The 14,149-nt window shown below is 41.7% G+C and overlaps 1 protein-coding gene across 1 annotated transcript in view; it reads right to left on the bottom strand.

Moving 5' to 3' along the window:
• Nucleotides 1–5,997, bottom strand: part of KCNIP1 (Kv channel interacting protein 1) — a 25,590-nt gene extending 19,593 nt beyond the window's left edge. Inside the window, exon 1 of the mRNA XM_008938273.1 lies at nucleotides 5,982–5,997. The gene's annotated coding sequence lies outside the window, so the exon portion shown is untranslated. The remainder of the gene's footprint in view (nucleotides 1–5,981) is intronic.
• Nucleotides 5,998–14,149: the final 8,152 nt, after the last annotated feature.

The raw sequence follows: 14,149 nt of genomic DNA, 5'->3' as shown, positions 1-14,149 counted from the left end.
TTTTCCAAAAACACTCACTGTAATTTGTGTTAGTATTCTAAAAAAAAAAAAAAAACAAATCATGAAAAAGCTCGCACTCATGAAAAACGTGCTCTCCAGCTCCATGATAGCTTTAAACAACATCTGTAGAATTACAGCTCAAACCTCATAGCTCTGTGGCTTATCCAGGTGTTATTTATATAAGCAGACACAAAATTAGTGTCTTGCAATTATTTTTTCAGAATATTCTTGAAAAAAAATTACTTGAACATTGTAATGTAATAATGATATATTGTCTCTGGACAATACTGGCCTCATTCAGTGAATCATTATTTCAAGACAGTGCAATTCATCTTCAGCATGTCCTACAAGAATAAGTAAGTTTTTCAACAATCAGTTCATGAGCTTTGGTCTCACAGGGCAGATACTTCCATATTAAAGATAAGCCAGATTATTGTTGTAGATTTGATTCTATCTCCCATACTGAGAATCACGACTCTTTTCTTTATAACAAAATGCAGAAAGGGAATGATAAAAAATCCATCCCCTCCAAAGGGATGCTCTATTTTTGCCTTCTGTTCCCTATTCCAGAACCAGCATTAATCTCCGCCTCCGAAGAGGATCTGGTGGTTCCCTGTGGGTTAATCCTTTCATCTGCTTCCTCCTCCTTTCCCAAAGGAAATATTTCAAAACTTACAAAAAGGACTTGTGAAGCTTTAGATCTGGCTAAGGGGGCACTCAAAATGACAACAAACCAACAATTTTCAGTAAACACTCAAAAAAAAAAAAATTAGAAATTGTTCCTTCAGCGAAACAAGCCCCAGTGCAACAGAGCAGTCTTGGGCATCTCTTGGAGCCTCATCACAGAAAATAAATGCAAGAATGACTTACTAGGTCATTTTGTCTATCATTTGCCAACAAAGAGCTATTTTCCATGGTGTTGCATGATAGTACCTGTTTTAAAAGATGAAACTTGTTTTAAGAGTTAGCTACTTCACATTAATAGGCCTCACAGATCAAACTCTCTGTCCTTTGTGTCCAACAGATATTTACATTTAAACTTTTCTCAGTTGTCCCCTCATGACCACACATTTCCCTCCTTCCTTCCTAGTCCACGATGGGCATGGCACAGACCTCAGATCAGGGGGACCTGGAGCACAAAGGACACAAACTGCTCTCCCACTACAAAGATTTCTTTTGTCACGGTTGTTTCCTTTCAGTGTTTTCTCTTAAGTCAGCTCTTTTAAGCTTTTGCCTTCCATTCTCTGACACCCTGAAAATTAACCACGATAACTTCAGTGGCAAAAAAGGGAGATTGTTACTTACTCATCTGCCCTTGCCTTTTGTCATGGATATTGTATTTCCTCTATTTATATTTTCATTAGGGCTCAGTCCCTCCCAGCTCTTCAGGGATGTCACTGTATGAAATACGAGGCCTTGCATTTATAAACACCGCAATTTTATTAAACTGAAGCTCACTTTATGGTGATGAGTTCAAGCAAAAAGGTATACAAATACACATGCATAAATTTAAAATTTTATCAGGAAATCTTAATGTTAAGATATTTTATCTTATATGATGGTTCTTCCTCAGTTTTGACTTGTTTACAGCTTTCTGAAGACCCTGAGAGATTTGAACACAGCAAACAGGCAAGCAACTGGTTTAAAGGTAATTTTCTTCTTCAGTTTGCAAGTGTACTATCAGACCTAGGGCCTGACTGCAGCTGCTGCAAGGGATGCGTGTGGTCATGTCCCCAGCGCAGGTGACAGTGTGACCAGCTGCTGTGGTTTACAGCATCCCTTTGGAGCTGGATGGCTGCTGGTGACTGTCAAGCTCAGTGGAGCCTCTTGCCTCAGCATCTGGTACAACACAGCTCATTAGTGAGAACCTCAACCTTAGCAAACAGGTATAAATTTATTATTCTGGATCTCAAAGCATGATTAGTTCTGTTGGGTAATCTGTGCTTACCAAGCAGGTAGACTTAGCAACTAAAGCAGGAGGTTTCTCCAGCTTCCAGGTACTGATAAACTAAAATTTATTCTTTTCTCATTACTTCCAGCACTTGTTGAAATCATCCCTGGATTAATCCCTTCCATGCCAGACAGATGCAGCAAGTTGTGTCCTAGGTTTAACATCACCTGCACTACCCAGGGGGTGCAGAACATGCTTGTGCATTTCCTGAGTTGTTTCTCTTGTAACATGCTTAAAACTGGAGGAAAGGGAAGTAGCACTTTCTGATTCAGAATTTGTCTCTAGCCATATTTTTATGGGTATGAAGTCGGGGTCTGGGAGAAGTCCCTGTGGTAATCTGATGACAAAGTAGGTCCAGATCATACAAATTACTTCATTTGGCATTTTTGTGCAAAACATTGTCTTCATTGCTTAGCCCATAGAATCGGTGCATTTTGTATATCAGACAAAATAAATAGTGGCTTCGCTTCAAAAAGAAAAATAATCATGACAGCCTTACATGTCCATGCATATTTTATGGACTGTTGTTAATGAAAGATACTGTATTTCATTTCTCTGCTGCCTGCTCAAGATTAGGGAATGAATTCTCATTAGAGTCGATCAATATTTTAAGTGAATACACTTTGGAAATTACTTAACAAGGATTTGTTGATACATCTTTGCATGTTTCTCATTTTACCTTCTGTTATCTTTAGAATTTGGAGATTTCTGTACTTAGACTCCCTGCAAACGGCCCTGCGTTTCATGGCTGCAAACTTTGCTGAGCAGAATTTGCATTTCTTCAAGAGATAAGCTGGAGTAATTTAAGCCTATTCATGTAAAAGCTGTCATGTACATCTATGTGCCTACAGACAAAATTGTTTTGTCGGTGAGTAGAATGGATTTTCAGCCACAACTGACTACTGCTCTCCATCACAAACCCAGGCAGAGAGACTCAGTCCTTCCCCTATCCATTATGAAGAAATCTATTGATTTTGAAGGAAAACTACCTGCTCCAATATTTTCACATCTTCCTGTTCCACTAGACCAAGGTGCAAAAAAAAAAAACCAACCCAACCCAACCAAACCAAAAAATGCACACACACAAAAAACCCCAACACATTTATTTCCCATGGTATGGAAAACATGGTTTCAGTGTCAGCTTAGCTTCAAAAAGCAAAGGTAATGCAATACACATCCAAGAGAGGTACAGGAACCAGGACACTGCCCAAACCCAATTCCTAAACCTGCAGAGACCTTCTCAGACACTTGCCAGCACTCACAGCAGAGGACAGGCAATGTGCTGCTCTCAGCACAGGACTCCTGTCCTAAAATCCTCTCCTGACAGCACATCATTTAGTACTTGCTTTAGCAACCTATTTCCATACCAAAATGCCTAATCAACATTCTTCAGATCCAACAGCCCTTTCTTCAGAGGCAGAACAGATTCAGTTTGTCACAGACAATGCCAAAGTTGTAATTGCCTACTATAAAAAAGGGAAACAATGGTATGTTATTTACTGACTGCTTTCTCCACTCTGCTGTGGGACAGCCTTTGGGCCCAAATTTATTAACCTGCCTGCCCTGCCTCTTGCTGGCAGCTGCCTCTGCACAAGCAACATGCTGCACAAAAGTACAGGGCTTGTTTCTCTGGTCCAAACTCACTTGTGAAACATGAGGAACATCAAACACCTCTCCCACAGTGGCCACCTCCCCATGACATGCCTGGCAAAGGAGCCATAGCAATGCCTCACTACATCATTAGGGCTGGCAAAGACAACCCAAGGCCTAAAACACAGTTAAAAGGGGGGAGAAGGTGTTGGTGTACATAATGATTTAATAAAAATGCAAGTGACCCTGTCCCCTGCTTCTAAAGGCTGCAAGGTAAAATTGTCTAGTGCCAGGCTCTATGGCTAATGGGGGACTATGAAAACATGTTGCTTATAAAAATATCACTTTTTGTTAAAGAAAAAAAATCAAGATATAAAGTATAGCTAATGTGCCTGGTGTTAATTGTAAAACTGACAAGCATTAGATGAAATGGGTAATTTTACAAGTACAGCAGAAGGGGATTAAATTATATGCAAGAATTATTAGACTGCATCTTATATTTATTAAAAAAAACCCTTTAGCTATATTTTAGGAGCAAGGACCTGAAGAAAAAATTAACTCTAGTTTATCCATGACATCTTTAAAATTAATCTCTAGACAGAATACTTGGGCACATCTCCAAGGAAATAGATCCTGCCTGTGGGAAACCAATTGCAAATACTTGGAAATTTCATGAAGAAAAATAATTAAAGGCCCGAGTCCATAAATGCTCATTACAGAGGAAAGTGCCAGGGATGGGAGTGAGGCAAGAGCTGTATTACTGTGCAGACCCCACACACTGGCTGCACTGTTCCCTCCCACTGCTGAAAGCAGGAGCTGTAGCAAATCCTGCTTTTGGGAAGAATTTTGAGGTCTGTGGTTCCAGATCCCTGGGGCAAAGGCAGCCGCCAAGTACAGCTCCACTAGCTGGAACAGTCCAAATATTGTTGTGCAGTCCCACCTGGCTTCACCAAGTCAAAACCCAAGTGCTGGCCTTTAAGCGACCCCATCTGGCAAACACTTGCCAATTAACAAGGCTAGTGTGGCAGAACCACCACTCAGCTGGAACTTCAGCATGGGCACATGCACAGCTACGAACCCTAAAAAAGGGTGAAGTAAAATCTGCTCACAGCAAACATCAGTAAAAGTGTCACTAAGAGACCTACCGATGTATCAAATATTAGAAGTATAATTAAAACGGACCTTTATTAATAAATTAATATTATTTTGCCTGCCTGGAAAGACCAGTTTCCAAGCCAAAGGGATCTGATCTCTCCAGTCAAAAAACCAAAGGGGAACTGGCGCCTCCTTATCCACTCCCTTTTCCTGGAGTAATTTTTTTTTTTTCTTTTATGCTCTTCCAAGTCCATCTTCACCACTAGATCAGCAACATCAAATTGTTTACACAAACAGTCAAACTTAAGGTTGCTCTGCCTGTATGAACCTGCAACAGCACCATTTGGAGAGAAAAGCTACATGAAAACTCCACAGTGTATAAAGCTCTAAGATTTAATTAAACATTAGAATGTTAAGATTTCTTGCCTAATCCTGCAATTATCTATGCAAGTGTCACGCATAAATACCTTTCTCTGCCACTCCTTTAGCTTCACAGTTGTGCCCAGGGAAGCTAGAACAAGGTCATACTCTGAAAAGGGAGGTGCAGGAGCAGGCAGAGGCCATGGGTACCTCCCAGAATGTCTTTCTGGCACACGATTAATACCAGCTACAGCGATTTGAACACAAACCACACAAGGTCAAGTTTGACGTGAAATGTTTCTCCAGACACCATTAAGTCTACTCATCACTATAAATGGCTCTGCCATGGTCATTCCAGCACAGGACACAGCAGGGTGTCCTTACACTGCGCTGCACCATACCTGGGACAGCACTTTCCAGTTTTCCTTGCACATCCCCACCAAACTGTAGCAACACTTATAAGGCAAGCAACTTGTCAGAACAGGTGGAAAAGCACTGAAGGCTTGCGGGGTGCACTGCTGCCTTTCCACGGGGGTGCTGCAGAAAATGTGCTTTTGGGACAAGCGCTTGTGTCGGAGCAGCTGCTCAAAGGTGAATTTGCAAAATCACTTCACTAGAAAGGTCAGAAAATCACTTCCCTCTGATGATTTTTGGAAAACTCCCACGAGTATCACCTCAAAGCTTTACATAGAGAGTACCTGAGCTCCTAAGTACTGGATTTGGCACATCCTGTGATAAGCACTGCACGCAGAGGGACTCGGAGGGTGGGTAACGCTGGGATTGCCTTCAGCAGAGGGCACTCGGCTGCTCCCCCAGCCGCAGCCTTACCCCGGAACTGGACAACTTTCAAGCACCCTTAATTTTGTTTGCTGCCAGTGTAGAAAGCGAGAATAAACTCAGCCCCAGGGAACCTGTTTTCTAGCTTAAGAAAACTTTTCCTGCAAAAATTACATGACCAATAGAGTCAAACTGGTTTAAATTTTACCTCTCTGATACACGTAAAACCACCGGGCAGGGTCTAGGAAAAAGTAAGAAAAAAATTTAACAAAAAGAAAGTGAAAACCATACACAGCTTTATCTTTTGTTAATTTTACGGTGACATTAGGTATGTCCTACAAGTGCCATAGGTCCCCTTTCCCAGTGATTGTAGGATTGTTGCCAGATATATGTGACTTTTTATCTCCTGAATTGCGTCTTTCCCTTACCCCAAGGGGCAGGAAAGGAAGTCAGAGCTTGCTGTCCCTGCATGATCACAAAACCCAGGGCAGCACGTCAAGGCAGGCATGCACACAGTCGCGCAACCATGCAAGCACCCATGCATGCAGCAAGACAGCAATGCAGCAGTCGTCCTAGCAGCTCTGGTAAGGGATAAGAAGGACTTCACATGCAATTTTTGAAATCTGCTGGGGGGCAACAGGAGAGGCCCCAGCCTTCTGGTTCCTCTCCACAGCCCAGCTCTTTGACAGCTGTAGAAATAAAGAAGTGATTAGTAACAGTGAAGAAGTCTCAGGTGGTCTCGAAGACTAACTGGTGCTCCTCACAGTCACTTCATTTGCAATGGGGTCATTCGTATTATCCTCACATCCTCTGGGAGAAAACTTCATTAGCAAATTAGGTTAAAAGGTTTTAAAAAATAACTACTTATTTTAAAGTTACTTATACGGCTTCTCATGGCATCAGTTTATTTTCACTTGAGAACTGGGTACACGGGGTGACCTGCAATAACTTGCAAAAGGCATCAGAGTTTTGGTCAGAACATTACTACCTGCAGCTCCCTGGTCCTACCTGGGCAGATCCTGCCCTCAGCCCACCTGGCATCTATTGCCTTCATTGCCAGGTAGTCTGTGCCTCCAGCTGCCCAAGCCTTCCTGAACACCCTCTCACCACACCATCAGCTCCACAGCATCTCACCTCCTGTCTTGGAAGCACCAGTGAACCTAACTGGTTTCATGCTCAATAATTCCCCGATAAATAAATAAAAAAAAAATGTGTTTAGAAGCAAGTCTGGATTTTCCTTCTGGCTCATTGGAGGAGGCGGCTTACAGGTACCATATGTGACAAGATCACTAAGCTGTTGCAGGGGCTGACCCTCCTTTCGTGATTCTCACTCTGAGCTTTTCACTTTTCACTTGCTCTTGGCAGTTGAATAACTAGATGGAATTAAAAAGTCTTTGAGATTCGATGTTAAACTGGTGCAGGAATGGAGAATTTACACTCCCACTAGAGAATTTAATAAAGTATCTGGCCATAGACAAAATTGACAGAAACACATATTAGAATGTGGCTTTCCAACAGCATCACTCACACAATGAGGAAGTGTCTGATCAGAGAGTACTGCTGAGTCATGATATTTGACCTCTAATTCTGGCTCAGCAATTCCCAGCCTGAGGAAGGAATAATTAAAGAAAAATATAGGACTGGCACAGACAGGAAAACCACCGTGGATGCTCCAGTTGGCTGCTAGAGTACAAGAGCAATGGCGATGAAATGATCAGTAACAGAACTGAATCCTGAATGACTGACTGCTCACACAGGGCTGTCACTCACAGTTAGTGACTACAGACACCTCCACACTTTCCCCTTTTGAACTGAAACGTCAAGAATACTTTGAAGAGAAGCTGGTCTCGAGAGCAAAGAGCCTCCAAACAACCATGGGTTTGAATCAAGAGCAATAGATCACAAGGCATGTTAGAGACAAAGCAGTGCATGTCTAGGAGCTTTACTGATAGTGCATAAAAACCATTAGCAAAATTTAGTAACTCCACTGTATTGCATGTGTTATAATCATGTGGCTGTTTAACATTCATGATCCACCAAAAGATAGGTTTGCTAAAATAAATAATGAACAGGTTGCTTCAAGAGGCTCTGAATGTCTACTGAAGCAAAAGGTGTTGAACTATTAGCCATTAAATCACTCACTGCCAGAAAGTCCCACTTTGCTGGGTAACATGAGGACAGAAAAAAAAAAAAAAAAAAAAAGAATTCCACTTATTCCACTTCAAGTCTAATAAGGATGGTTCTAAATTTTCATATTAACACTGGCTGGAAGCTAATATCCATTGATAAGAACAAAGAAATGTAAATGCAGTCATTAGAGAAAGCATGGCAATAGTGTCCTGATTTGATAAAGGTGAAAGCAATTAATAAAAAGAGCTACAGTACAACGAAAGGTCCCACAGTAAATATTGGCCCTGAAAAGATGAAGGTGCATCAGAGATGATTAGGAGAGAGCAGGAAGCCAAACGACATGCTGCAAAAAAGAGAAAGAAGGTCTTTTTTTCTATATTGTGTAGCCTTGTGGCTTATCAGAACTTTAGACAGTAGATAATACCTTCTGGATATAAATAATCTTTTCCTTTTTTACAGAGATAGGAAAAAAGCTCTTAAAAAAGATAAAAAGAAAAAAGCTTCTGATAACAATACATTTTTCTTCATTGTAGGAAAAACTTCACAGAGTCAGCTTTCAGGGGCTCATCTGAAAATTAATTCCCTTCCACATTATTAAAATTATAACTAAGTTTTTGATTCAGTCTGTATTTTTTTATTAACACTGGATTGCGCTTTTCAGAAAAATAGCACTTTTCAATAAGCTCAACAGAAAACTTCTTAATCATCATCTCAAATTCATATGCTTGTCTGCTTAACATATCGAACAGCACAAATAGGAGAAACTACAATGTTGATATCTCCACTCACAAAACCTCTTCCTAAAACATGCAGAAGCAGTTACTGAGGACTTGAATATTTGTCATCTCTTCCAAAAGGAGTCTTATGAATTTAAACTTTTTTTTTTTTTTTTTCCCCCAAAACCCCCAGGTTATGTATTACCCTCTGGGCCATGAAATAGAGCCATTTCTGAGCAACTATGGATCAATGAAAATCAATTGGCAGAACCTCAGTTCATCATTTCTGAGGATTATTTCTAACACAGTAGGTGTTTGTTGCAAGCAGCAGGTAATGCCACAGCCAAACCATCAGGGCCATGCACACAGGCTGGGACTGCCCACTTCTACCTGACCAGGGTGAGCTGCAAGCTAATATTAAACTTTACTTAAACCATATATATTTGTTTAATTTTTCAATGTAATTTAACTTACGATATTTTCTTTCCTTTATAACCTAAAGAAAGATGAAGGAAAACCCCAAAACAAACCTTGCAGGTACCAAAATAGGATGCAGGAAGCAGGGATAGAAAAATGGAGAAAAGAATGAATCTGCAGCCATGTAGTGGCTTCAGCAGATTCAACCTTCAGCAGTGACAGGTGAATAACACACATTTCCCCTGTGACATCTGCATGGCAGCCTTTTTTAACCTGTGGCCGTGCCCATACCCAATTCTCTGACAGGTCAGCAATATCTAAACAACAGTGGATTTTATGTCATTCCAATTGTACTGGACAGGAAGCCATTACACACCCCAACATCAGTGTTTAACTTTGTTCCTACTACCTGTGGAAAACCAAAACAACTCAAACACAAAAAAAACCCTAACATGGCAGATAGTATTTCAATGCAGAACCCAGTCCTGATTTAGAGCTGAGTTCTGGTACAAGATAAAAGATACTTTCTTTTTGACTTACTTTTAGGAAACCAGAGTACTAGAGAGCTGTATGGTGTTATGGGACATTGAGCTGCCAAGATGTACATCTGCTTGGAACTTGTTTATCAAGAAGGCTTTCAAAAATAGAAGGCAGGTTACTTAGACTCTAAACCAGAACAATTTTTAGTTTAATAGAAGGAGGGAACTCAACAGAATAGATATAAACCAGCTTTACACACAAATCCCTTGCTACCAAACATACTGAGGGGATGGGTCCTTGGCTCCATGTCCATAGTTTTCTCAGTTTCAGAAGGCTGAACACAACCTCCCTGCCCTCAGGAAGAAATATATTTGTTTCATAAACATAATAGAGACAGTGGGAAAAGAGTCTTGCATTTGTGTCACTTCTCTTTTGGAGGTGGCAAGTAAAAGCTTACAACAGGAGCTTCTTTGCCCTTGGCAAGTCTCTACTTCGGTCAGTTGAGACCTTCCTCAAATTATGTGATCTGCTGCTGCTGCTTGAGTAGTTGAGGGGCAGGGAGTAAAAACCAAAGATCTCAGTCCCTGCCCAGTGCCCGTGGAGAGCAAGCTGCATGCCTGCTGCAGCACTGGAAGCAGTGGAGGCTCCTCTCACCACATGCTCCCAGGCAGAGCAGAGCAGAGCTGCTCCAGGTCCTGCACCTCAGGAACATCGTCTCTCTGCGCAGCCCAGAGTGGCACCACCGTGCTTTCTGCTGAGGGCACCACTGGCTGGGCACATCGAGCTGGCCATGGCCCCCCTAAACCAGACACCTCTGCCCCACGCCTCCTCCAGACTTGTACAAAGAGCCACTCAGAGTCCATAGCCTTATTTTTTTATACACATCAATCTTTCTTACTTCTGAGTGATCCATGAGTAGCATAGCATGAGCATATTCCATTTCTGTGTTACTCCTTCCTGTTTAAAAAGTCAAGTTTCCTTACATTGTCATAACCCAGCCATTTACACCACAAATAAAGCTTCCTGTGACACTACCCACGCTGGAAAGGAAGAAGCGTACTCTTGATTATTTTTGTGCTTTGTAAGAAGTGTAGTACATCACTTAGTACTGAAACAAGACATTGAAATGCCATTTGGTACCATTCCAATTCCCAGCTGAAAAGAAATAAAATGAAAAATATTTACATACTAACTTTTTATATAGTTGAATAATTTTTGTATGGTTTGTTAAGCAAATATATTTCCTGCAATACATACATTTTACAGGCCATGGAACCTGGCAGCACTTTCCATTTTACTCTGTTAATATGAAATTGTGAATACATTCAGCATCACTTCTATTCAAGCTCAAACGTCTCTGCACAAAAAACAGCTCAGGCTGACACGATCACCTTCTGAGAGCAATTATATTTTGTGTGGTTTGTGGGGGTATTCAAGGCTATCTCCCCAAAGTGTCCAGACTACCACCAACACTGCTTGTGTGTTTTGCGATGTTTTCTGCTCTTTTCCAGAAATTCTTTAGCTGCCCCAACAGCAATCCAGGCTTCAGATTGTACTATTTTTTCTCAACCATAAGCAAAAAAACTTCACAGAAGAGGAGACTCTCTACTCTGTCTCAAACAATTTTATCTCCATAGAGACCTTGAAAAAGCCTGTCTGAAGGGTTAACCCAAGGATGATCACTCACAATGAAGCTTTTTCAAAAAAGCAGCATTTAGTCATAGCTACAATTAAAATGTAGGACTTCAAGTGGACAGATGATGAAGCTTCCCTCCCCCCCTCAAAAAAAAACCAAACCCCAACCAATCCCCAACCCTAAGTCTCTGCTCCTTCTCAGATGCCCTGTAGCAGAAAACCTCAAGTTCAGCAGACAAATCCTCCCAGCACATGAACAGCCTCGCCGCAGAATTCACAGTAAGCCATGCCCCTTTAGGGGAATCAAAGAAGCAAGCACTGGAATGCCCCCATGCTCCTGAAAGGGGAGTTTTGCACAACTCGGAATATTTTGCTGGAAACTCAAAATGGTTTATGCAAATCAGCTCTTACACCCTTAGCAGGACTTGGACTCCAGAGCCAGGCTATTTGAGAAGAGGAACATCTCTCACCAAGGGCAACACGACCTACAAGCTCTCCTGCTTGCTAGCACCGGTAGCTTCTTTCAGCCTCCTGCTGAGGACCACCCAGAGCATCAGCAGTGATACTTGCTCATAACGCCTTGCAGGCAGCAGTGCTGCATCACAGCATTTGCCTGCACAGGAATCCAGCTCCAGCCCCGCTACAGAAATTAATTTGTCCTCAGTAGGTCTCAGCAGAACAGGAAGGAGCATGGGTAATTTGCAAAGCCTCACCAATAAAATGTGAATAACAGTGCTCATGCCTCCAGACACGCTTTCCCAGCTCCACACACCTCAACAGCACCCAGACTCCGCAAAGGCCCTTGTCACCAGTGGGCCTCACTTTGTGCCTTGGACCTGTGCCGTTGCAGAAGATAAAGTTCTGCTCCAGTTACAGCAAAGACTCTCTCAGGACTTGATTTTTTTTCTAGGTTGATATTTAGGCAGCGCTTAAAGTACAGTGTTTGCTTCTAAATCACTCCAAGTACTCGTCTACGTTCAGACAAGCGCTTGTCCTGCGTTGTCTGTAGAATTTGATAAGAGCAAGCTGAGCAACCTGGGGTGATTTCCAAAAAGGAGATGAACATTCTCTACAGAGGCACATGAATTCTGTGACTAAGCTTGCTCCTTGTCAGCGACTTTCACCTGCTCAGGCTCTGTCCACGATCTCACATGACAGAGTTGTGTCTGTGCTACAAAATCAGGCTCTAGATCTGGGGCAGGTGCTGAACTCCAGCAAGCAATAACCCTGTGCTGTGGAAACTAGCAGCAGAACTAAAGCCTAAAGTATTGACCTGTCTGCAGACCAAAAAAACATCAGTATTCCAAAAAGCTGCAATTCCTGGCATTTCACAGTCTAGAACAGTGTCCTCTTGGAATAGCCTTTCAGCATTATTCTCATCACATCAGTGTTCCTCATTCCTATCAATCTATTCACACTTTGTAGGATTTCCTTCTTGGAAAAGGTGACACACAAGAATGGCTGTCTAGGGTCAGACGAAAGAATCCATCTAACCCAGGGAAGAGAATAAGAACAAGATGAACATAGAATGAGACTCTCAAGAGCCCCATCCTGGTCTCCAGCAATCTAAGCTCCATTTCCCAATCCAGAGCTGATGTCTTGGTACCCAGGATATGCACAGCACTTCAGAAAATTCTGAGCCAATGCACTGTCTTCATATGCACAAGTATAATATAACAAGGTTACCTGCTGCAATAAACGTAATAATAAAATGTAATAAATAAAATGTAATCTGGAGAGCACTGAGCATCACCCCAGGGAGTAACAACATTCATGTATGAGCCATTACAGAGGGGCAGCTTCAGCCCCCGGCCAGGGCCACCAAGTCCCACACCCTGACAGACAGCAGGTTTGCAGAAAACCTGTTTCTTACATAGCCCAGCAGAGAATTCCTACACAGCTACTTAATCATCCAACAGCTTAAACAGATTACTATACTTTTACTAGGCTGAAGTTTAGATCAGTAATTGCTATGCAGGGGAAAAGAAGATTAAAACGTGGAAGTCTCTCACCCAATTTTTGGTAAGGTACATAGAGGACAAACAAAGGACATGGAGGGAGCAATCTCCTCCAAAAGCAGCACCAAGCCACTGTCCATAAACAGGTGCCCCCAGCCTGGGAAATGCAGGGAAAGCCAGGACCAAGGCAACACTCCAATTCCAAAGCAGCAAAGAGAAAGGAAAACCATGAGAATGTGTCAAGCTACCAAACCATGATGAAAGAAGAAATATACAACTTTTTAGAGGGCACTTAATAAATTAGATTGTCATAGAAGACTTCTGAATTATAAAAAGTAACCAAACTAAATTTTTTTTTTCTTTTTTGGATTAGTTTATTCATCACAAACCCTGTGATGAGCCAAGACAATACATTACAAATGGACTTATTCTCTCTGAGAAGAATTATTGCTGCCAATGTTTTTTTTCCTCATTGAAAAGCAAATCAGACACTTCAAGTCCCTGATTTATTACTGCACCGATTTCCATGAACATTGGTTTGCTCTAGCTCTGAGTTAGAAAAAAACTTTTAAACCCACAATAATCAGTGAATATATAATGTGGGGGAATCAAGCAATCAAAAATAATAATTAGTTCGATGCCTAATTTAAGGACATAATCTTTGGGTTATTGTGTGAAAAATACATTTTTCTATTTGTGCATTCAGGTAGGTTTTAACTACAGTGTAAATAAGTTGGTTTTTGCCTCCTCAGAGGCATCTTTATTGAGTGGGGGAATTAAACACTCTTGGCACTGACTGCAGAACTGACATGAGAACTAAGCAGACCTTTGGAAACAAAGGTGAGTAAACAACAGCACAAGGACAAACAATTTAAACTGCATAGAAAGCTCATAACAGACACTCTCAGTCACATACACAGTGTTTCACAATTACAGGGGACCAGAGAGCTGCAGTTTCACCTGAGGTGTCTTTGTTCTGGACTGGGACTTCTCGCCTGGGGAGGGAGACCCTGTGCATCTCTGCATGAGCATTATCCCCC

The sequence above is a fragment of the Merops nubicus genome, unplaced genomic scaffold (assembly GCF_000691845.1).
Source record: "Merops nubicus isolate BGI_N331 unplaced genomic scaffold, ASM69184v1 scaffold27240, whole genome shotgun sequence".
Taxonomy (NCBI): Eukaryota; Metazoa; Chordata; class Aves; order Coraciiformes; family Meropidae; genus Merops; species Merops nubicus.
Note: the sequence above shows the minus strand (reverse complement) of the source record. Positions and strands in the feature narration are given on the sequence as shown.